The 21,418-nt window shown below is 39.4% G+C and overlaps 16 non-coding genes across 16 annotated transcripts; 7 read left to right on the top strand and 9 right to left on the bottom strand.

Moving 5' to 3' along the window:
• Window positions 1-754: 754 nt before the first annotated feature.
• TRNAQ-CUG (transfer RNA glutamine (anticodon CUG)) lies at window positions 755-826 on the bottom strand. The gene has a single exon. It is a non-coding gene; the product is annotated as a tRNA-Gln (tRNA).
• Window positions 827-3,205: 2,379 nt separating this feature from the next.
• TRNAQ-UUG (transfer RNA glutamine (anticodon UUG)) lies at window positions 3,206-3,277 on the top strand. The gene has a single exon. It is a non-coding gene; the product is annotated as a tRNA-Gln (tRNA).
• Window positions 3,278-4,158: 881 nt separating this feature from the next.
• TRNAQ-CUG (transfer RNA glutamine (anticodon CUG)) lies at window positions 4,159-4,230 on the bottom strand. The gene has a single exon. It is a non-coding gene; the product is annotated as a tRNA-Gln (tRNA).
• Window positions 4,231-4,489: 259 nt separating this feature from the next.
• TRNAQ-UUG (transfer RNA glutamine (anticodon UUG)) lies at window positions 4,490-4,561 on the top strand. The gene has a single exon. It is a non-coding gene; the product is annotated as a tRNA-Gln (tRNA).
• A 913-nt stretch (window positions 4,562-5,474) lies between these two features.
• On the bottom strand, window positions 5,475-5,546 carry TRNAQ-CUG (transfer RNA glutamine (anticodon CUG)). The gene has a single exon. It is a non-coding gene; the product is annotated as a tRNA-Gln (tRNA).
• A 2,379-nt stretch (window positions 5,547-7,925) lies between these two features.
• On the top strand, window positions 7,926-7,997 carry TRNAQ-UUG (transfer RNA glutamine (anticodon UUG)). Its single transcript has one exon. It is a non-coding gene; the product is annotated as a tRNA-Gln (tRNA).
• Window positions 7,998-8,878: 881 nt separating this feature from the next.
• On the bottom strand, window positions 8,879-8,950 carry TRNAQ-CUG (transfer RNA glutamine (anticodon CUG)). The gene has a single exon. It is a non-coding gene; the product is annotated as a tRNA-Gln (tRNA).
• A 259-nt stretch (window positions 8,951-9,209) lies between these two features.
• TRNAQ-UUG (transfer RNA glutamine (anticodon UUG)) lies at window positions 9,210-9,281 on the top strand. Its single transcript has one exon. It is a non-coding gene; the product is annotated as a tRNA-Gln (tRNA).
• Window positions 9,282-10,193: 912 nt separating this feature from the next.
• Window positions 10,194-10,265, bottom strand: TRNAQ-CUG (transfer RNA glutamine (anticodon CUG)). Its single transcript has one exon. It is a non-coding gene; the product is annotated as a tRNA-Gln (tRNA).
• A 3,331-nt stretch (window positions 10,266-13,596) lies between these two features.
• On the bottom strand, window positions 13,597-13,668 carry TRNAQ-CUG (transfer RNA glutamine (anticodon CUG)). Its single transcript has one exon. It is a non-coding gene; the product is annotated as a tRNA-Gln (tRNA).
• Window positions 13,669-13,927: 259 nt separating this feature from the next.
• TRNAQ-UUG (transfer RNA glutamine (anticodon UUG)) lies at window positions 13,928-13,999 on the top strand. Its single transcript has one exon. It is a non-coding gene; the product is annotated as a tRNA-Gln (tRNA).
• Window positions 14,000-14,912: 913 nt separating this feature from the next.
• TRNAQ-CUG (transfer RNA glutamine (anticodon CUG)) lies at window positions 14,913-14,984 on the bottom strand. The gene has a single exon. It is a non-coding gene; the product is annotated as a tRNA-Gln (tRNA).
• Window positions 14,985-17,363: 2,379 nt separating this feature from the next.
• Window positions 17,364-17,435, top strand: TRNAQ-UUG (transfer RNA glutamine (anticodon UUG)). The gene has a single exon. It is a non-coding gene; the product is annotated as a tRNA-Gln (tRNA).
• An 881-nt stretch (window positions 17,436-18,316) lies between these two features.
• On the bottom strand, window positions 18,317-18,388 carry TRNAQ-CUG (transfer RNA glutamine (anticodon CUG)). The gene has a single exon. It is a non-coding gene; the product is annotated as a tRNA-Gln (tRNA).
• Window positions 18,389-18,647: 259 nt separating this feature from the next.
• On the top strand, window positions 18,648-18,719 carry TRNAQ-UUG (transfer RNA glutamine (anticodon UUG)). The gene has a single exon. It is a non-coding gene; the product is annotated as a tRNA-Gln (tRNA).
• Window positions 18,720-19,632: 913 nt separating this feature from the next.
• Window positions 19,633-19,704, bottom strand: TRNAQ-CUG (transfer RNA glutamine (anticodon CUG)). The gene has a single exon. It is a non-coding gene; the product is annotated as a tRNA-Gln (tRNA).
• Window positions 19,705-21,418: the final 1,714 nt, after the last annotated feature.

Here is a 21,418-nt window from a genome sequence, read left to right on the forward strand (position 1 = left end):
TATGCATTTTTTTTAAATGTATGAACAGTGAGGTCATTCTGAGTCGATGGGCAGATCTGCATCGGAAACATACATAAAAGATTTGAAATTTTCAAACTTAACTCAATGTTAAGAAACATGCTCAATCTGTGACCCAATGGATTCTCTTTTTACTTGAAGATGCAGCAACAACATTAATAATACCATTTTGGGAAAAGCAGCTCTATTGTATCGCCATTCTCTTTCAAAATTGTTAAAGGGTTAATCCTATGAAAAGCGACCACATTCAGAATCAATGATATTAATCAAGCGTCTTAACAGCCTTTACATGTTTGTAAAATAAAGGTATCAGTTTGAGATGAAAAATAGAACGAAGAACACACTTTTCTTAATTCACAAAAGGCCTGAGGTGTATAAATACTGTTTGTACCGACCATGGGCCCATTCGTGAATGTACTTACTTTAGTTGGATCATACCTTTCTTCAAAGAAGACATCCACAATAAACCATAAGGGAAAGGTTTGACTGATGGTAAACTCTTACAGAGATTTGAATGCAAATTATTGGATTCAACCTCCAGGGTGCTACCATTACACCATGGGTCTTTCACACCACAGAAAGTGGTGGGTTTCATTGTGGCTAAAGAGCGTCATCCATGGAAAATCTTTCTTTTTTCAAATGCACCCAGGGAATAATGCTATGAAAGTGGGCGACACAGCAGCGTCATTGCTATTAAAACAAGACACTGAGAGGAAAACAAACACAGTAATTCCCAAGGTCCCACCGAGATTTGAACTCGGATCGCTGGATTCAGAGTCCAGAGTGCTAACCATTACACCATGGAACCTACATACTTAGTGACATGATGAACGTCATTGCAGCAAAAAAAGAGCCTTTTAGAGAATGTATGCAATATTCTTTTATCTTATGCCTCCAGAGGAAGAATCCTATCCAAATGAGCTGTAAAGCAAAGAGTTTGCTATTGCGCAACAACCAACTAAACAGTTCCACATTTGCATAATATCCGTGGGCTAGGAATATGAGTTTGTTAAAATGATGCATGAGATCTCGATTCTCATTTCTGTTACAACTCTGTCAGTTTGCACCAGCAAGGGGCCCATGGTGTAATGGTTAGCAAAGAACATTACTGAAGGGCCCCTCGGCCAGCCAGAAAGCCAAAATGGAGAGAACGGGCATGAACTGGTTGTGAATGAGCTTCAAAATGCGTTCACAGGTAATTGAACTGGTGATCTCCTCAGTTTATACACCTGGAACTCCTGTCAATAGCAACAGTCGGCAGCTGGGTTGCCAGACATTTCGTCGAAAAAAATTTGTCGACAGGACAATTGGTCGAAACCATTTGGTCGAAAACCAAATGGTCGAATTGCTTTGTTTTTTATTTTCACATTTTTTTTTGGGGGGGGGTTTGGGGGGTCCCCCCAACCCCCTTTTTTTCTAAAAACCCCTTTTTTTCCGTAAACTACAACCTAAAAAATATATATATAAATAAATAAAAAAATCGACCATTTGGCTTTCGACCAAATTACGTCGACCAAATGTCTTTCGACGAAATGTCTTTCGACGAAATGTCCGGACAGCGGCAGCTGGTCTGTGTCAGTAATGGCAATTTGATTTTGCCATTTTCACAACTCCCTAATAAATGAACAAAATGTTCCATTTGTAGGCACAGTTACATGCTATGGTATGTATACCATGCTTAATAACCACCATAGGAGGCTCAGAGCACCATCCGCATTCTTACGTACAAAACATGTAAGGAAATAATCAGATCTTTTGCTCTGCAGGAGTCAGGCTTCTTTAAAGCCTGACAAAGTGGCAGAGTGCCATTGTAAACTGAGGCATGATGAAACCATGCCCAAGAACCCAGGCAGGTTAAACCCTTCCACTCATGCCCCTAGGCCCCGAATGGCCACGAACGGCCAGGTTCTATAGACAGGGCAGCTGGCATGGATTATGGACACTTTTAACATAGGGTGGTTTTTCAACCTTATCTCCTCTGGGAGCAAAGCGCTGGACAGGGTTTCCTGTACGTTTTTGAGGTTCGCAGGGATCTATGTGTGGATGTTTCTTGGTGTGAAAAGCATGACACCTTTTGGGGTGACACCAGGCTCTTCTGGGAGTTAATTTGCATAATCTCTACTTTCTATTTTATGTGACATGGGCTGCAGTTACATTGTTCTGTTAATAGAGGGCAACACACAGGTCATAGTTCCAAACAGGGGTGCACAGTCTGCTTGCTAGCTTACATTTACAGTTCTATTTGGGATTCACCGCCTTTTCATAAACTGAGTACTCTTACGGAGTATTTCTAACTTATGTAGGTGTTTTGGGGGTGTTACGTGCCTTTGTATGACTGCTGCAAACCACTTGATATTAGACATTGATTGGAAACGACATAAAAAATCCTGACACATATTGTAAGCGGACATAAAATGACCTATATTAGCTAATATAAGTAAACAGACATCACTCCCCCCTCCCCACAAAAAGGGATGTATGCGTACACAAAAAATAAAAATGAAAAACAAGCAACTACTGCAGTTAAAATCTAAAAATGTAAATTCAGTTACATGATCATGACTCGGAAGGGGAAGTTAAAAAGTAAAAAAACACACGGTAGGAGAGAGGTTAGCTTTACATGCCATGAGGGAGGAAGAGGTCTTCCAAGCACTGTTGTGTATGTTGGTCAATCCCTCTGAAACGCAAAAGGGATGTGCACATAGAAATCAAAGCAGAGTCATCCAGAGAGACTATTTAATTCTTTTTTTTTCAAATTCTCAAAAGGAAGCTGCTATCAAATTGAACTATTCATCACAGCCACTGCTAGGAAATCTATGTGCATAAAATGACAATACACCCAAAGGAAAACAAAATATAGCTATAACATGTCAGATTACTAAATTCAGAGTCCAGCCTACTAACCATTAGACCATGGAACCTAAATACTTCCGCAAATGCTGAACTTCATTATGCCAAAACAGAGGCAGTCAGAAACAATATTTAATATTGCTTAATCATATGCCTCAAGAGGAAGAATTTGATCTACATGCTCTATAAAGCACAGAGATTGCTATAGCACAACGTCAATCGACAACATCGCTGTGTTTGTATGATATCAGTCAATTGGGACTATGAATCTGTAAAAATTGTAAATGTGCTCTATATTGCCATTTCTGATTCAACGCTCTCAGGTGCATCTTGCAAGGGTTCCATGGTGTAATGGTTAGCACTTCGGACTTTGAATCCAACGATCCGAGTTCAAGTCTCGGTGGAACCGTTATCTTGCTCTTACACTCCATTTTCTAATTTCTCAAATTACAATTCAACAGAGTTAATATTCAGAAGTTCAGTCGACTCTCTCTGCACGACATTACATTTAAATGCACTTTGGTGCCTGATACCAATACAGTGATGCAACTACATATCGTTAATGTACAATCCCTAAGGTCAATCAGAGTGGGCACCCAGATATCTCTCAGAAACATTTTCCACAGATGAATAATGTCCAACCTTAACTCTATGAAAAGAAAAATGTACACACTATGTGCAGTAGATTCTCTGCTCACTGGAACATGCAGAAACAACATTGATGTGAAAAGATTGGAAAAAGCCCTATTTTATTAACATTAAAAAATGTTATACAATTATTTTGGTGAATCATATTCACTTTCACAATCATTCCTATGTTTCAAGCAATTTGATGGTCTTATTAAATGTGTAAAAAATGTAATTCTTTGAGTTGACAAACTGTATGGAGAGCAAACTTTTTATAACTTACAAGAGTTATGAGTTCTAGAAAGTAGTGCATTTACTGATCAAGTGCCATTGTTTAAATGTACTTACTTTATTTGGATCACACCTTTCTCGAAAGAAGAAATAAACTCTAAATTATCAGGAAACAATTCAACTGATTTTAGGGGCCTCCTGGGCTTTCAATGCAAATCGCTGAGATCAAAAGCCAGTTTAATAGCCATTATACCTTGGAGCTTTGGAGATATGAGAGTGGGCAGTTTCTTTGTGGCAAAAGAGAGTCATCCCCAGAAACTATTAATATTCTTTGGTCAAGGAAGACTGCCATCAAAGTGGGCTGTAAAGCAAAGCTATTGCTGTTATATCTATCTGCAAATGAAAGGCAACTCTAAAAGAGAAGCAGCCCCAAGGTCCCACCGAGACTTGAACTCGCATCGCTGGATTCAGAGTCCAGAGTGCTAACCATTACACCATGGAACCCACACATTCAGTAGCATGATGCACTTCTTTCTGGAAAAACAGAGCACATCAGAGAAAATATGTAATATTCCTATATCATTAGACTCCAGAGGAAGAATTTGATCCAAATGAGACATGAAGCCAATACTTTGCGATTGCACAGCATCCAACAGCAACAGTGCTGCTTCGATATAATATCAGTAAACGGTTACTATAGGTCAGTAAAAATCTTGACTGTGCCCTATATTCTCATTGCCCTTATGAAGCTCTGCTCAACAAGGGTTCCATGGTGTAATGGTTAGCACTTTGGACTTTGAATCCAGCGATCCGAGTTCAAGTCTCGGTGGAACCTCTCTCTTGCTCTAACACACTTTGTCTCCTTGTTGTCTTAAATTATAGGCCAAAGATAGTAATATTCATAAGGTTAGTGGTGTAGGGTATTCATTTTCGCTCTCACTCTCTGGCATAACTTTTCATAAAAATCCACTTTTGTGCCTAGCACCTTAACCTTTATGCATTTTTTTTAAATGTATGAACAGTGAGGTCATTCTGAGTCGATGGGCAGATCTGCATCGGAAACATACATAAAAGATTTGAAATTTTCAAACTTAACTCAATGTTAAGAAACATGCTCAATCTGTGACCCAATGGATTCTCTTTTTACTTGAAGATGCAGCAACAACATTAATAATACCATTTTGGGAAAAGCAGCTCTATTGTATCGCCATTCTCTTTCAAAATTGTTAAAGGGTTAATCCTATGAAAAGCGACCACATTCAGAATCAATGATATTAATCAAGCGTCTTAACAGCCTTTACATGTTTGTAAAATGAAGGTATCAGTTTGAGATGAAAAATAGAACGAAGAACACACTTTTCTTAATTCACAAAAGGCCTGAGGTGTATAAATACTGTTTGTACCGACCAAGGGCCCATTCGTGAATGTACTTACTTTAGTTGGATCATACCTTTCTTCAAAGAAGACATCCACAATAAACCATAAGGGAAAGGTTTGACTGATGGTAAACTCTTACAGAGATTTGAATGCAAATTATTGGATTCAACCTCCAGGGTGCTACCATTACACCATGGGTCTTTCACACCACAGAAAGTGGTGGGTTTCATTGTGGCTAAAGAGCGTCATCCATGGAAAATCTTTCTTTTTTCAAATGCACCCAGGGAATAATGCTATGAAAGTGGGCGACACAGCAGCGTCATTGCTATTAAAACAAGACACTGAGAGGAAAACAAACACAGTAATTCCCAAGGTCCCACCGAGATTTGAACTCGGATCGCTGGATTCAGAGTCCAGAGTGCTAACCATTACACCATGGAACCTACATACTTAGTGACATGATGAACGTCATTGCAGCAAAAAAAGAGCCTTTTAGAGAATGTATGCAATATTCTTTTATCTTATGCCTCCAGAGGAAGAATCCTATCCAAATGAGCTGTAAAGCAAAGAGTTTGCTATTGCGCAACAACCAACTAAACAGTTCCACATTTGCATAATATCCGTGGGCTAGGAATATGAGTTTGTTAAAATGATGCATGAGATCTCGATTCTCATTTCTGTTACAACTCTGTCAGGTTGCACCAGCAAGGGGCCCATGGTGTAATGGTTAGCAAAGAACATTACTGAAGGGCCCCTCGGCCAGCCAGAAAGCCAAAATGGAGAGAACGGGCATGAACTGGTTGTGAATGAGCTTCAAAATGCGTTCACAGGTAATTGAACTGGTGATCTCCTCAGTTTATACACCTGGAACTCCTGTCAATAGCAACAGTCGGCAGCTGGGTTGCCAGACATTTCGTCGAAAAAAATTTGTCGACAGGACAATTGGTCGAAACCATTTGGTCGAAAACCAAATGGTCGAATTGCTTTGTTTTTTATTTTCACATTTTTTTTTGGGGGGGGGTTTGGGGGGTCCCCCCAACCCCCTTTTTTTCTAAAAACCCCTTTTTTTCCGTAAACTACAACCTAAAAAATATATATATAAATAAATAAAAAAATCGACCATTTGGCTTTCGACCAAATTACGTCGACCAAATGTCTTTCGACGAAATGTCTTTCGACGAAATGTCCGGACAGCGGCAGCTGGTCTGTGTCAGTAATGGCAATTTGATTTTGCCATTTTCACAACTCCCTAATAAATGAACAAAATGTTCCATTTGTAGGCACAGTTACATGCTATGGTATGTATACCATGCTTAATAACCACCATAGGAGGCTCAGAGCACCATCCGCATTCTTACGTACAAAACATGTAAGGAAATAATCAGATCTTTTGCTCTGCAGGAGTCAGGCTTCTTTAAAGCCTGACAAAGTGGCAGAGTGCCATTGTAAACTGAGGCATGATGAAACCATGCCCAAGAACCCAGGCAGGTTAAACCCTTCCACTCATGCCCCTAGGCCCCGAATGGCCACGAACGGCCAGGTTCTATAGACAGGGCAGCTGGCATGGATTATGGACACTTTTAACATAGGGTGGTTTTTCAACCTTATCTCCTCTGGGAGCAAAGCGCTGGACAGGGTTTCCTGTACGTTTTTGAGGTTCGCAGGGATCTATGTGTGGATGTTTCTTGGTGTGAAAAGCATGACACCTTTTGGGGTGACACCAGGCTCTTCTGGGAGTTAATTTGCATAATCTCTACTTTCTATTTTATGTGACATGGGCTGCAGTTACATTGTTCTGTTAATAGAGGGCAACACACAGGTCATAGTTCCAAACAGGGGTGCACAGTCTGCTTGCTAGCTTACATTTACAGTTCTATTTGGGATTCACCGCCTTTTCATAAACTGAGTACTCTTCCGGAGTATTTCTAACTTATGTAGGTGTTTTGGGGGTGTTACGTGCCTTTGTATGACTGCTGCAAACCACTTGATATTAGACATTGATTGGAAACGACATAAAAAATCCTGACACATATTGTAAGCGGACATAAAATGACCTATATTAGCTAATATAAGTAAACAGACATCACTCCCCCCTCCCCACAAAAAGGGATGTATGCGTACACAAAAAATAAAAATGAAAAACAAGCAACTACTGCAGTTAAAATCTAAAAATGTAAATTCAGTTACATGATCATGACTCGGAAGGGGAAGTTAAAAAGTAAAAAAACACACGGTAGGAGAGAGGTTAGCTTTACATGCCATGAGGGAGGAAGAGGTCTTCCAAGCACTGTTGTGTATGTTGGTCAATCCCTCTGAAACGCAAAAGGGATGTGCACATAGAAATCAAAGCAGAGTCATCCAGAGAGACTATTTAATTCTTTTTTTTTCAAATTCTCAAAAGGAAGCTGCTATCAAATTGAACTATTCATCACAGCCACTGCTAGGAAATCTATGTGCATAAAATGACAATACACCCAAAGGAAAACAAAATATAGCTATAACATGTCAGATTACTAAATTCAGAGTCCAGCCTACTAACCATTAGACCATGGAACCTAAATACTTCCGCAAATGCTGAACTTCATTATGCCAAAACAGAGGCAGTCAGAAACAATATTTAATATTGCTTAATCATATGCCTCAAGAGGAAGAATTTGATCTACATGCTCTATAAAGCACAGAGATTGCTATAGCACAACGTCAATCGACAACATCGCTGTGTTTGTATGATATCAGTCAATTGGGACTATGAATCTGTAAAAATTGTAAATGTGCTCTATTTTGCCATTTCTGATTCAACGCTCTCAGGTGCATCTTGCAAGGGTTCCATGGTGTAATGGTTAGCACTTCGGACTTTGAATCCAACGATCCAAGTTCAAGTCTCGGTGGGACCGTTATCTTGCTCTTACACTCCATTTTCTAATTTCTCAAATTACAATTCAACAGAGTTAATATTCAGAAGTTCAGTCGACTCTCTCTGCACGACATTACATTTAAATGCACTTTGGTGCCTGATACCAATACAGTGATGCAACTACATATCGTTAATGTACAATCCCTAAGGTCAATCAGAGTGGGCACCCAGATATCTCTCAGAAACATTTTCCACAGATGAATAATGTCCAACCTTAACTCTATGAAAAGAAAAATGTACACACTATGTGCAGTAGATTCTCTGCTCACTGGAACATGCAGAAACAACATTGATGTGAAAAGATTGGAAAAAGCCCTATTTTATTAACATTAAAAAATGTTATACAATTATTTTGGTGAATCATATTCACTTTCACAATCATTCCTATGTTTCAAGCAATTTGATGGTCTTATTAAATGTGTAAAAAATGTAATTCTTTGAGTTGACAAACTGTATGGAGAGCAAACTTTTTATAACTTACAAGAGTTATGAGTTCTAGAAAGTAGTGCATTTACTGATCAAGTGCCATTGTTTAAATGTACTTACTTTATTTGGATCACACCTTTCTCGAAAGAAGAAATAAACTCTAAATTATCAGGAAACAATTCAACTGATTTTAGGGGCCTCCTGGGCTTTCAATGCAAATCGCTGAGATCAAAAGCCAGTTTAATAGCCATTATACCTTGGAGCTTTGGAGATATGAGAGTGGGCAGTTTCTTTGTGGCAAAAGAGAGTCATCCCCAGAAACTATTAATATTCTTTGGTCAAGGAAGACTGCCATCAAAGTGGGCTGTAAAGCAAAGCTATTGCTGTTATATCTATCTGCAAATGAAAGGCAACTCTAAAAGAGAAGCAGCCCCAAGGTCCCACCGAGACTTGAACTCGCATCGCTGGATTCAGAGTCCAGAGTGCTAACCATTACACCATGGAACCCACACATTCAGTAGCATGATGCACTTCATTCTGGAAAAACAGAGCACATCAGAGAAAATATGTAATATTCCTATATCATTAGACTCCAGAGGAAGAATTTGATCCAAATGAGACATGAAGCCAATACTTTGCGATTGCACAGCATCCAACAGCAACAGTGCTGCTTCGATATAATATCAGTAAACGGTTACTATAGGTCAGTAAAAATCTTGACTGTGCCCTATATTCTCATTGCCCTTATGAAGCGCTGCTCAACAAGGGTTCCATGGTGTAATGGTTAGCACTTTGGACTTTGAATCCAGCGATCCGAGTTCAAGTCTCGGTGGAACCTCTCTCTTGCTCTAACACACTTTGTCTCCTTGTTGTCTTAAATTATAGGCCAAAGATAGTAATATTCATAAGGTTAGTGGTGTAGGGTATTCATTTTCGCTCTCACTCTCTGGCATAACTTTTCATAAAAATCCACTTTTGTGCCTAGCACCTTAACCTTTATGCATTTTTTTAAATGTATGAACAGTGAGGTCATTCTGAGTCGATGGGCAGATCTGCATCGGAAACATACATAAAAGATTTGAAATTTTCAAACTTAACTCAATGTTAAGAAACATGCTCAATCTGTGACCCAATGGATTCTCTTTTTACTTGAAGATGCAGCAACAACATTAATAATACCATTTTGGGAAAAGCAGCTCTATTGTATCGCCATTCTCTTTCAAAATTGTTAAAGGGTTAATCCTATGAAAAGCGACCACATTCAGAATCAATGATATTAATCAAGCGTCTTAACAGCCTTTACATGTTTGTAAAATAAAGGTATCAGTTTGAGATGAAAAATAGAACGAAGAACACACTTTTCTTAATTCACAAAAGGCCTGAGGTGTATAAATACTGTTTGTACCGACCAAGGGCCCATTCGTGAATGTACTTACTTTAGTTGGATCATACCTTTCTTCAAAGAAGACATCCACAATAAACCATAAGGGAAAGGTTTGACTGATGGTAAACTCTTACAGAGATTTGAATGCAAATTATTGGATTCAACCTCCAGGGTGCTACCATTACACCATGGGTCTTTCACACCACAGAAAGTGGTGGGTTTCATTGTGGCTAAAGAGCGTCATCCATGGAAAATCTTTCTTTTTTCAAATGCACCCAGGGAATAATGCTATGAAAGTGGGCGACACAGCAGCGTCATTGCTATTAAAACAAGACACTGAGAGGAAAACAAACACAGTAATTCCCAAGGTCCCACCGAGATTTGAACTCGGATCGCTGGATTCAGAGTCCAGAGTGCTAACCATTACACCATGGAACCTACATACTTAGTGACATGATGAACGTCATTGCAGCAAAAAAAGAGCCTTTTAGAGAATGTATGCAATATTCTTTTATCTTATGCCTCCAGAGGAAGAATCCTATCCAAATGAGCTGTAAAGCAAAGAGTTTACTATTGCGCAACAACCAACTAAACAGTTCCACATTTGCATAATATCCGTGGGCTAGGAATATGAGTTTGTTAAAATGATGCATGAGATCTCGATTCTCATTTCTGTTACAACTCTGTCAGGTTGCACCAGCAAGGGGCCCATGGTGTAATGGTTAGCAAAGAACATTACTGAAGGGCCCCTCGGCCAGCCAGAAAGCCAAAATGGAGAGAACGGGCATGAACTGGTTGTGAATGAGCTTCAAAATGCGTTCACAGGTAATTGAACTGGTGATCTCCTCAGTTTATACACCTGGAACTCCTGTCAATAGCAACAGTCGGCAGCTGGGTTGCCAGACATTTCGTCGAAAAAAATTTGTCGACAGGACAATTGGTCGAAACCATTTGGTCGAAAACCAAATGGTCGAATTGCTTTGTTTTTTATTTTCACATTTTTTTTTGGGGGGGGGTTTGAGGGGTCCCCCCAACCCCCTTTTTTTCTAAAAACCCCTTTTTTTCCGTAAACTACAACCTAAAAAATATATATATAAATAAATAAAAAAATCGACCATTTGGCTTTCGACCAAATTACGTCGACCAAATGTCTTTCGACGAAATGTCTTTCGACGAAATGTCCGGACAGCGGCAGCTGGTCTGTGTCAGTAATGGCAATTTGATTTTGCCATTTTCACAACTCCCTAATAAATGAACAAAATGTTCCATTTGTAGGCACAGTTACATGCTATGGTATGTATACCATGCTTAATAACCACCATAGGAGGCTCAGAGCACCATCCGCATTCTTACGTACAAAACATGTAAGGAAATAATCAGATCTTTTGCTCTGCAGGAGTCAGGCTTCTTTAAAGCCTGACAAAGTGGCAGAGTGCCATTGTAAACTGAGGCATGATGAAACCATGCCCAAGAACCCAGGCAGGTTAAACCCTTCCACTCATGCCCCTAGGCCCCGAATGGCCACGAACGGCCAGGTTCTATAGACAGGGCAGCTGGCATGGATTATGGACACTTTTAACATAGGGTGGTTTTTCAACCTTATCTCCTCTGGGAGCAAAGCGCTGGACAGGGTTTCCTGTACGTTTTTGAGGTTCGCAGGGATCTATGTGTGGATGTTTCTTGGTGTGAAAAGCATGACACCTTTTGGGGTGACACCAGGCTCTTCTGGGAGTTAATTTGCATAATCTCTACTTTCTATTTTATGTGACATGGGCTGCAGTTACATTGTTCTGTTAATAGAGGGCAACACACAGGTCATAGTTCCAAACAGGGGTGCACAGTCTGCTTGCTAGCTTACATTTACAGTTCTATTTGGGATTCACCGCCTTTTCATAAACTGAGTACTCTTCCGGAGTATTTCTAACTTATGTAGGTGTTTTGGGGGTGTTACGTGCCTTTGTATGACTGCTGCAAACCACTTGATATTAGACATTGATTGGAAACGACATAAAAAATCCTGACACATATTGTAAGCGGACATAAAATGACCTATATTAGCTAATATAAGTAAACAGACATCACTCCCCCCTCCCCACAAAAAGGGATGTATGCGTACACAAAAAATAAAAATGAAAAACAAGCAACTACTGCAGTTAAAATCTAAAAATGTAAATTCAGTTACATGATCATGACTCGGAAGGGGAAGTTAAAAAGTAAAAAAACACACGGTAGGAGAGAGGTTAGCTTTACATGCCATGAGGGAGGAAGAGGTCTTCCAAGCACTGTTGTGTATGTTGGTCAATCCCTCTGAAACGCAAAAGGGATGTGCACATAGAAATCAAAGCAGAGTCATCCAGAGAGACTATTTAATTCTTTTTTTTTCAAATTCTCAAAAGGAAGCTGCTATCAAATTGAACTATTCATCACAGCCACTGCTAGGAAATCTATGTGCATAAAATGACAATACACCCAAAGGAAAACAAAATATAGCTATAACATGTCAGATTACTAAATTCAGAGTCCAGCCTACTAACCATTAGACCATGGAACCTAAATACTCCGCAAATGCTGAACTTCATTATGCCAAAACAGAGGCAGTCAGAAACAATATTTAATATTGCTTAATCATATGCCTCAAGAGGAAGAATTTGATCTACATGCTCTATAAAGCACAGAGATTGCTATAGCACAACGTCAATCGACAACATCACTGTGTTTGTATGATATCAGTCAATTGGGACTATGAATCTGTAAAAATTGTAAATGTGCTCTATATTGCCATTTCTGATTCAACGCTCTCAGGTGCATCTTGCAAGGGTTCCATGGTGTAATGGTTAGCACTTCGGACTTTGAATCTAACGATCCGAGTTCAAGTCTCAGTGGGACCGTTATCTTGCTCTTACACTCCATTTTCTAATTTCTCAAATTACAATTCAACAGAGTTAATATTCAGAAGTTCAGTCGACTCTCTCTGCACGACATTACATTTAAATGCACTTTGGTGCCTGATACCAATACAGTGATGCAACTACATATCGTTAATGTACAATCCCTAAGGTCAATCAGAGTGGGCACCCAGATATCTCTCAGAAACATTTTCCACAGATGAATAATGTCCAACCTTAACTCTATGAAAAGAAAAATGTACACACTATGTGCAGTAGATTCTCTGCTCACTGGAACATGCAGAAACAACATTGATGTGAAAAGATTGGAAAAAGCCCTATTTTATTAACATTAAAAAATGTTATACAATTATTTTGGTGAATCATATTCACTTTCACAATCATTCCTATGTTTCAAGCAATTTGATGGTCTTATTAAATGTGTAAAAAATGTAATTCTTTGAGTTGACAAACTGTATGGAGAGCAAACTTTTTATAACTTACAAGAGTTATGAGTTCTAGAAAGTAGTGCATTTACTGATCAAGTGCCATTGTTTAAATGTACTTGCTTTATTTGGATCACACCTTTCTCGAAAGAAGAAATAAACTCTAAATTATCAGGAAACAATTCAACTGATTTTAGGGGCCTCCTGGGCTTTCAATGCAAATCGCTGAGATCAAAAGCCAGTTTAATAGCCATTATACCTTGGAGCTTTGGAGATATGAGAGTGGGCAGTTTCTTTGTGGCAAAAGAGAGTCATCCCCAGAAACTATTAATATTCTTTGGTCAAAGAAGACTGCCATCAAAGTGGGCTGTAAAGCAAAGCTATTGCTGTTATATCTATCTGCAAATGAAAGGCAACTCTAAAAGAGAAGCAGCCCCAAGGTCCCACCGAGACTTGAACTCGCATCGCTGGATTCAGAGTCCAGAGTGCTAACCATTACACCATGGAACCCACATATTCAGTAGCATGATGCACTTCATTCTGGAAAAACAGAGCACATCAGAGAACATATGTAATATTCCTATATCATTAGACTCCAGAGGAAGAATTTGATCCAAATGAGACATGAAGCCAATACTTTGCGATTGCACAGCATCCAAAAGCAACAGTGCTGCTTCGATATAATATCAGTAAACGGTTACTATAGGTCAGTAAAAATCTTGACTGTGCCCTATATTCTCATTGCCCTTATGAAGCTCTGCTCAACAAGGGTTCCATGGTGTAATGGTTAGCACTTTGGACTTTGAATCCAGCGATCCGAGTTCAAGTCTCGGTGGAACCTCTCTCTTGCTCTAACACACTTTGTCTCCTTGTTGTCTTAAATTATAGGCCAAAGATAGTAATATTCATAAGGTTAGTGGTGTAGGGTATTCATTTTCGCTCTCACTCTCTGGCATAACTTTTCATAAAAATCCACTTTTGTGCCTAGCACCTTAACCTTTATGCATTTTTTTTAAATGTATGAACAGTGAGGTCATTCTGAGTCGATGGGCAGATCTGCATCGGAAACATACATAAAAGATTTGAAATTTTCAAACTTAACTCAATGTTAAGAAACATGCTCAATCTGTGACCCAATGGATTCTCTTTTTACTTGAAGATGCAGCAACAACATTAATAATACCATTTTGGGAAAAGCATCTCTATTGTATCGCCATTCTCTTTCAAAATTGTTAAAGGGTTAATCCTATGAAAAGCGACCACATTCAGAATCAATGATATTAATCAAGCGTTTTAACAGCCTTTACATGTTTGTAAAATAAAGGTATCAGTTTGAGATGAAAAATAGAACGAAGAACACACTTTTCTTAATTCACAAAAGGCCTGAGGTGTATAAATACTGTTTGTACCGACCAAGGGCCCATTCGTGAATGTACTTACTTTAGTTGGATCATACCTTTCTTCAAAGAAGACATCCACAATAAACCATAAGGGAAAGGTTTGACTGATGGTAAACTCTTACAGAGATTTGAATGCAAATTATTGGATTCAACCTCCAGGGTGCTACCATTACACCATGGGTCTTTCACACAACAGAAATTGGTGGGTTTCATTGTGGCTAAAGAGCGTCATCCATGGAAAATCTTTCTTTTTTCAAATGCACCCAGGGAATAATGCTATGAAAGTGGGCGACACAGCAGCGTCATTGCTATTAAAACAAGACACTGAGAGGAAAACAAACACAGTAATTCCCAAGGTCCCACCGAGATTTGAACTCGGATCGCTGGATTCAGAGTCCAGAGTGCTAACCATTACACCATGGAACCTACATACTTAGTGACATGATGAACGTCATTGCAGCAAAAAAAGAGCCTTTTAGAGAATGTATGCAATATTCTTTTATCTTATGCCTCCAGAGGAAGAATCCTATCCAAATGAGCTGTAAAGCAAAGAGTTTGCTATTGCGCAACAACCAACTAAACAGTTCCACATTTGCATAATATCCGTGGGCTAGGAATATGAGTTTGTTAAAATGATGCATGAGATCTCGATTCTCATTTCTGTTACAACTCTGTCAGGTTGCACCAGCAAGGGGCCCATGGTGTAATGGTTAGCAAAGAACATTACTGAAGGGCCCCTCGGCCAGCCAGAAAGCCAAAATGGAGAGAACGGGCATGAACTGGTTGTGAATGAGCTTCAAAATGCGTTCACAGGTAATTGAACTGGTGATCTCCTCAGTTTATACACCTGGAACTCCTGTCAATAGCAACAGTCGGCAGCTGGGTTGCCAGACATTTCGTCGAAAAAAATTTGTCGACAGGACAATTGGTCGAAACCATTTGGTCGAAAACCAAATGGTCGAATTGCTTTGTTTTTTATTTTCACATTTTTTTTGGGGGGGGGATTGGGGGGTCCCCCCAACCCCCTTTTTTTCTAAAAACCCCTTTTTTTCCGTAAACTACAACCTAAAAAATATATATATAAATAAATAAAAAAATCGACCATTTGGCTTTCGACCAAATTACGTCGACCAAATGTCTTTCGACGAAATGTCTTTCGACGAAATGTCCGGACAGCGGCAGCTGGTCTGTGTCAGTAATGGCAATTTGATTTTGCCATTTTCACAACTCCCTAATAAATGAACAAAATGTTCCATTTGTAGGCACAGTTACATGCTATGGTATGTATACCATGCTTAATAACCACCATAGGAGGCTCAGAGCACCATCCGCATTCTTACGTACAAAACATGTAAGGAAATAATCAGATCTTTTGCTCTGCAGGAGTCAGGCTTCTTTAAAGCCTGACAAAGTGGCAGAGTGCCATTGTAAACTGAGGCATGATGAAACCATGCCCAAGAACCCAGGCAGGTTAAACCCTTCCACTCATGCCCCTAGGCTCCGAATGGCCACGAACGGCCAGGTTCTATAGACAGGGCAGCTGGCATGGATTATGGACACTTTTAACATAGGGTGGTTTTTCAACCTTATCTCCTCTGGGAGCAAAGCGCTGGACAGGGTTTCCTGTACGTTTTTGAGGTTCGCAGGGATCTATGTGTGGATGTTTCTTGGTGTGAAAAGCATGACACCTTTTGGGGTGACACCAGGCTCTTCTGGGAGTTAATTTGCATAATCTCTACTTTCTATTTTATGTGACATGGGCTGCAGTTACATTGTTCTGTTAATAGAGGGCAACACACAGGTCATAGTTCCAAACAGGGGTGCACAGTCTGCTTGCTAGCTTACATTTACAGTTCTATTTGGGATTCACCGCCTTTTCATAAACTGAGTACTCTTCCGGAGTATTTCTAACTTATGTAGGTGTTTTGGGGGTGTTACGTGCCTTTGTATGACTGCTGCAAACCACTTGATATTAGACATTGATTGGAAACGACATAAAAAATCCTGACACATATTGTAAGCGGACATAAAATGACCTATATTAGCTAATATAAGTAAACAGACATCACTCCCCCCTCCCCACAAAAAGGGATGTATGCGTACACAAAAAATAAAAATGAAAAACAAGCAACTACTGCAGTTAAAATCTAAAAATGTAAATTCAGTTACATGATCATGACTCGGAAGGGGAAGTTAAAAAGTAAAAAAACACACGGTAGGAGAGAGGTTAGCTTTACATGCCATGAGGGAGGAAGAGGTCTTCCAAGCACTGTTGTGTATGTTGGTCAATCTCTCTGAAACGCAAAAGGGATGTGCACATAGAAATCAAAGCAGAGTCATCCAGAGAGACTATTTAATTCTTTTTTTTTTCAAATTCTCAAAAGGAAGCTGCTATCAAATTGAACTATTCATCACAGCCACTGCTAGGAAATCTATGTGCATAAAATGACAATACACCCAAAGGAAAACAAAATATAGCTATAACATGTCAGATTACTAAATTCAGAGTCCAGCCTACTAACCATTAGACCATGGAACCTAAATACTTCCGCAAATACTGAACTTCATTATGCCAAAACAGAGGCAGTCAGAAACAATATTTAATATTGCTTAATCATATGCCTCAAGAGGAAGAATTTGATCTACATGCTCTATAAAGCACAGAGATTGCTATAGCACAACGTCAATCAACAACATCGCTGTGTTTGTATGATATCAGTCAATTGGGACTATGAATCTGTAAAAATTGTAAATGTGCTCTATATTGCCGTTTCTGATTCAACGCTCTCAGGTGCATCTTGCAAGGGTTCCATGGTGTAATGGTTAGCACTTCGGACTTTGAATCCAACGATCCGAGTTCAAGTCTCGGTGGGACCGTTATCTTGCTCTTACACTCCATTTTCTAATTTCTCAAATTACAATTCAACAGAGTTAATATTCAGAAGTTCAGTCGACTCTCTCTGCACGACATTACATTTAAATGCACTTTGGTGCCTGATACCAATACAGTGATGCAACTACATATCGTTAATGTACAATCCCTAAGGTCAATCAGAGTGGGCACCCAGATATCTCTCAGAAACATTTTCCACAGATGAATAATGTCCAACCTTAACTCTATGAAAAGAAAAATGTACACACTATGTGCAGTAGATTCTCTGCTCACTGGAACATGCAGAAACAACATTGATGTGAAAATATTGGAAAAAGCCCTATTTTATTAACATTAAAAAATGTTATACAATTATTTTGGTGAATCATATTCACTTTCACAATCATTCCTATGTTTCAAGCAATTTGATGGTCTTATTAAATGTGTAAAAAATGTAATTCTTTGAGTTGACAAACTGTATGGAGAGCAAACTTTTTATAACTTACAAGAGTTATGAGTTCTAGAAAGTAGTGCATTTACTGATCAAGTGCCATTGTTTAAATGTACTTACTTTATTTGGATCACACCTTTCTCGAAAGAAGAAATAAACTCTAAATTATCAGGAAACAATTCAACTGATTTTAGGGGCCTCCTGGGCTTTCAATGCAAATCGCTGAGATCAAAAGCCAGTTTAATAGCCATTATACCTTGGAGCTTTGGAGATATGAGAGTGGGCAGTTTCTTTGTGGCAAAAGAGAGTCATCCCCAGAAACTATTAATATTCTTTGGTCAAAGAAGACTGCCATCAAAGTGGGCTGTAAAGCAAAGCTATTGCTGTTATATCTATCTGCAAATGAAAGGCAACTCTAAAAGAGAAGCAGCCCCAAGGTCCCACCGAGACTTGAACTCGCATCGCTGGATTCAGAGTCCAGAGTGCTAACCATTACACCATGGAACCCACATATTCAGTAGCATGATGCACTTCATTCTGGAAAAACAGAGCACATCAGAGAAAATATGTAATATTCCTATATCATTAGACTCCAGAGGAAGAATTTGATCCAAATGAGACATGGAGCCAATACTTTGCGATTGCACAGCATCCAACAGCAACAGTGCTGCTTCGATATAATATCAGTAAACGGTTACTATAGGTCAGTAAAAATCTTGACTGTGCCCTATATTCTCATTGCCCTTATGAAGCTCTGCTCAACAAGGGTTCCATGGTGTAATGGTTAGCACTTTGGACTTTGAATCCAGCGATCCGAGTTCAAGTCTCGGTGGAACCTCTCTCTTGCTCTAACACACTTTGTCTCCTTGTTGTCTTAAATTATAGGCCAAAGATAGTAATATTCATAAGGTTAGTGGTGTAGGGTATTCATTTTCGCTCTCACTCTCTGGCATAACTTTTCATAAAAATCCACTTTTGTGCCTAGCACCTTAACCTTTATGCATTTTTTTTAAATGTATGAACAGTGAGGTCATTCTGAGTCGATGGGCAGATCTGCATCGGAAACATACATAAAAGATTTGAAATTTTCAAACTTAACTCAATGTTAAGAAACATGCTCAATCTGTGACCCAATGGATTCTCTTTTTACTTGAAGATGCAGCAACAACATTAATAATACCATTTTGGGAAAAGCAGCTCTATTGTATCGCCATTCTCTTTCAAAATTGTTAAAGGGTTAATCCTATGAAAAGCGACCACATTCAGAATCAATGATATTAATCAAGCGTCTTAACAGCCTTTACATGTTTGTAAAATAAAGGTATCAGTTTGAGATGAAAAATAGAACGAAGAACACACTTTTCTTAATTCACAAAAGGCCTGAGGTGTATAAATACTGTTTGTACCCACCAAGGGCCCATTCGTGAATGTACTTACTTTAGTTGGATCATACCTTTCTTCAAAGAAGACATCCACAATAAACCATAAGGGAAAGGTTTGACTGATGGTAAACTCTTACAGAGATTTGAATGCAAATTATTGGATTCAACCTCCAGGGTGCTACCATTACACCATGGGTCTTTCACACCACAGAAAGCGGTGGGTTTCATTGTGGCTAAAGAGCGTCATCCATGGAAAATCTTTCTTTTTTTAAATGCACCCAGGGAATAATGCTATGAAAGTGGGCGACACAGCAGCGTCATTGCTATTAAAACAAGACACTGAGAGGAAAACAAACACAGTAATTCCCAAGGTCCCACCGAGATTTGAACTCGGATCGCTGGATTCAGAGTCCAGAGTGCTAACCATTACACCATGGAACCTACATACTTAGTGACATGATGAACGTCATTGCAGCAAAAAAAGAGCCTTTTAGAGAATGTATGCAATATTCTTTTATCTTATGCCTCCAGAGGAAGAATCCTATCCAAATGAGCTGTAAAGCAAAGAGTTTGCTATTGCGCAACAACCAACTAAACAGTTCCACATTTGCATAATATCCGTGGGCTAGGAATATGAGTTTGTTAAAATGATGCATGAGATCTCGATTCTCATTTCTGTTACAACTCTGTCAGGTTGCACCAGCAAGGGGCCCATGGTGTAATGGTTAGCAAAGAACATTACTGAAGGGCCCCTCGGCCAGCCAGAAAGCCAAAATGGAGAGAACGGGCATGAACTGGTTGTGAATGAGCTTCAAAATGCGTTCACAGGTAATTGAACTGGTGATCTCCTCAGTTTATACACCTGGAACTCCTGTCAATAGCAACAGTCGGCAGCTGGGTTGCCAGACATTTCGTCGAAAAAAATTTGTCGACAGGACAATTGGTCGAAACCATTTGGTCGAAAACCAAATGGTCGAATTGCTTTGTTTTTTATTTTCACATTTTTTTTGGGGGGGGGGTTTGGGGGGTCCCCCCAACCCCCTTTTTTTCTAAAAACCCCTTTTTTTCCGTAAACTACAACCTAAAAAATATATATATAAATAAATAAAAAAATCGACCATTTGGCTTTCGACCAAATTACGTCGACCAAATGTCTTTCGACGAAATGTCTTTCGACGAAATGTCCGGACAGCGGCAGCTGGTCTGTGTCAGTAATGGCAATTTGATTTTGCCATTTTCACAACTCCCTAATAAATGAACAAAATGTTCCATTTGTAGGCACAGTTACATGCTATGGTATGTATACCATGCTTAATAACCACCATAGGAGGCTCAGAGCACCATCCGCATTCTTACGTACAAAACATGTAAGGAAATAATCAGATCTTTTGCTCTGCAGGAGTCAGGCTTCTTTAAAGCCTGACAAAGTGGCAGAGTGCCATTGTAAACTGAGGCATGATGAAACCATGCCCAAGAACCCAGGCAGGTTAAACCCTTCCACTCATGCCCCTAGGCCCCGAACGTCCACGAATGGCCAGGTTCTATAGACAGGGCAGCTGGCATGGATTATGGACACTTTTAACATAGGGTGGTTTTTCAACCTTATCTCCTCTGGGAGCAAAGCGCTGGACAGGGTTTCCTGTACGTTTTTGAGGTTCGCAGGGATCTATGTGTGGATGTTTCTTGGTGTGAAAAGCATGACACCTTTTGGGGTGACACCAGGCTCTTCTGGGAGTTAATTTGCATAATCTCTACTTTCTATTTTATGTGACATGGGCTGCAGTTACATTGTTCTGTTAATAGAGGGCAACACACAGGTCATAGTTCCAAACAGGGGTGCACAGTCTGCTTGCTAGCTTACATTTACAGTTCTATTTGGGATTCACCGCCTTTTCATAAACTGAGTACTCTTCCGGAGTATTTCTAACTTATGTAGGTGTTTTGGGGGTGTTACGTGCCTTTGTATGACTGCTGCAAACCACTTGATATTAGACATTGATTGGAAACGACATAAAAAATCCTGACACATATTGTAAGCGGACATAAAATGACCTATATTAGCTAATATAAGTAAACAGACATCACTCCCCCCTCCCCACAAAAAGGGATGTATGCGTACACAAAAAATAAAAATGAAAAACAAGCAACTACTGCA

This window comes from Ambystoma mexicanum, chromosome 5p, assembly GCF_040938575.1.
Source record: "Ambystoma mexicanum isolate Mex_15411 chromosome 5p, UKY_AmexF1_1, whole genome shotgun sequence".
NCBI lineage: Eukaryota > Metazoa > Chordata > Amphibia > Caudata > Ambystomatidae > Ambystoma > Ambystoma mexicanum.